General features: G+C 33.3%; 1 protein-coding gene across 1 annotated transcript in view; it reads left to right on the top strand.

The window, feature by feature from the left end:
- The window catches only part of LOC106877753 (protocadherin-18), a 215,124-nt gene that overhangs the window by 100,893 nt on the left and 111,792 nt on the right, over window positions 1-2,439 (top strand). The gene's annotated exons all lie outside the window — the stretch shown is intronic.

The following is a 2,439-nucleotide window of genomic DNA, read 5'->3' as shown; positions in this document are numbered from 1 at the left end:
TGTAAAATAAATTAGTTATCATTAAGCTAGTGTTAGGAACATAAATTGTGACTAAAGTTTGGCAGATTTTAATTCAGAACTTTTGAAAACAAGACATTTGTACTACAGAGCCAGAGGTAGTTTCAGCCAGGTTGGTATCAAAAGGGTTAAAAATATTATGGTGACTTTAACCTTTTTGTTCCATATTTCTGTTGAGATGCTCTGTGTTTCCTTCAATTAATTTTAGATATAACAAAGAATTTAGTAAAATAACTTAGCTATCATTAAGCTAGTGTTAGGAACATAAATTGTGACTAAGGTTTGGTGGAAGATTTTAATTCAGAACTTATGAAAACAAGACATTTGTACTACAGAGCCAGAGGTAGTTTCAGCTGGGTTTGTATTGAAAAGTTTAACCCTTTAGCATTTAGATTACTCTGTCAAATTTAATAGCTATTCATTCACATTGCTTTGATTTAATCATGAATTATCTTGTAGCTTTGAAATTTCAATGATTTCGATGTTTATTTTAAGAATGACATTGTAGGGTAGGTATAAGAGGCCAGATCTTGCAAGTATGAACATAAAACAAGTAGAATATTTGGGCCAGATATGGCTGGTTCAAATGCTAAAGGATTAATTGCTATTCTGTGTTGGGGAAATTTTTATAGAATTAATTTGCCTCTTGCTAGATGTTGCCTGAACATGACTAATAACTAATCAATGAACTTCATTAATCCTCTCAAATATATAACATGAAACGCCCCTATGGACACCTATACTATTATATATAATTGCATATACTTCCCACACTTGTGTCCAACAAGCTCATTCGAGCATTAAACCTTTAGCGTTCAGATTACTCTGTTAAATTTAATTTATTCATTGTTTTGAATTAACCATACATTATCTTGTAGCTTCAAGATTTCAATGGTGCAATTGTTTATTTTTAGAATGACATTGTAGGATAGGTATGAGTGGCTGGATCTGGCTGGTTGAACATAAAAGAAGTAGAATATATGGACTGGATCCAGGCAGTTTTAATTCTAAAGGGTTTCTGTGAATTTTCTAAATACTTAAATCATATTTCTGATAAGTTACTTAAATGGAACACCATTTAAGAATCATTGTATTAAGCCCTCAAATAGCTATCATGCCAGTTTTATTTGACATGGAAACAAGGCTGTACAGTTTATGAGGGAAATTGCATTGTAAATTTTATACTAAATCCAATTATGGATTGAAACAACAACACAAAGTTGGCTTGTTGTAAGCTTGCCTTTAGCTTTATAGCATTTGCTGCCCATCTACCTACAATACTGTGAAGCATTGGTTCTCAACCATTTTTTGTCTATGGAACCCTTTGATTCTTATTTTAATCAGTAGGTGGGACCCTCAGAGCCAGTCAATGTCTAAAAACTCCAATAATATTTTAATGATTAAATATTATTAAGAATTTTATAAGTCTTTTGTTTTGATAACCAGATGTTGTTTTTATGAAAAACATCTGTGTTTTGCAATGTGGTCAGATAACTATATTTATTGAAGAAGTAAGCTACGAAATTCTTACATCCTCTTGATTAACATTCTGAGTTCAAATCCTGACTTAGTCAACATTCCCTATTCCATGCATTGAAGGTCAATAAACCAGAAAAAAAAAAGGCCAGTTTGTAATCTTTAATCCGAATACTGGATTATACATTACACACAAATTTGAGATCTTGTGATTATAGCAGTAACATAGCTTGGGGTAGTGAGGTGGATGAGGACGGGGCACCTGTCCTGGGCAATGCTTTTATGGGGGGGGGGCATCACTTTTTTGGGTCTGCTGTATAAGCCTGTACAGGCTGTATAGGAAAAGAGGGGGTGGCTAACTGAGCAGCTGCCCTGGGGGCACACATTCTAGCTATGCCATGTGATTATGTCAGAAATCAATATTGCTGCATCAAAGTTAAAGTTCATACTAAATTTGATCGTATGCAGACTTTTTTTTATAACCAAACAGATGATTAATATATATATATATATATCATAACAATGGGTAGAATTTTTTGTGATTCACACAGCACTAAAACATTTGTAATTATGGCTTACGTTACATCCTGTAACTGAAACCAGTTGGCCAATGTATCATATTAGCAAATTGTGAAAGAACATAATTAAAACATTTCCATGGGTGAAGCCAACATAGAATAAGATTTGTCAGTCAAAACTAAGTCTTGTCAAAAAAGAAGAGAAAGAAATATTTTAATACATATATAAGCACTGGCATGACTGTGTGGTAAGAAGCTTGCTTCCCAATCACATCGTTCTGGGTTCAGTACCACTCTGTAGCATCTTGGGTATGTGCCTTCTACTACAGTCTTGGACCGACCGAAGCCTTGAGAGTAAATTTGGTAGATGGAAACTAAAAGAAGCCCCTCATATATATATATATATATATATATATATATATATATA

This window comes from Octopus bimaculoides, chromosome 14 (assembly GCF_001194135.2).
Source record: "Octopus bimaculoides isolate UCB-OBI-ISO-001 chromosome 14, ASM119413v2, whole genome shotgun sequence".
In the NCBI taxonomy this organism is placed as follows: domain Eukaryota; kingdom Metazoa; phylum Mollusca; class Cephalopoda; order Octopoda; family Octopodidae; genus Octopus; species Octopus bimaculoides.
The sequence above is the reverse complement of the archived record's forward strand: the minus strand, read 5'-3'. Positions and strand labels throughout refer to the sequence as shown.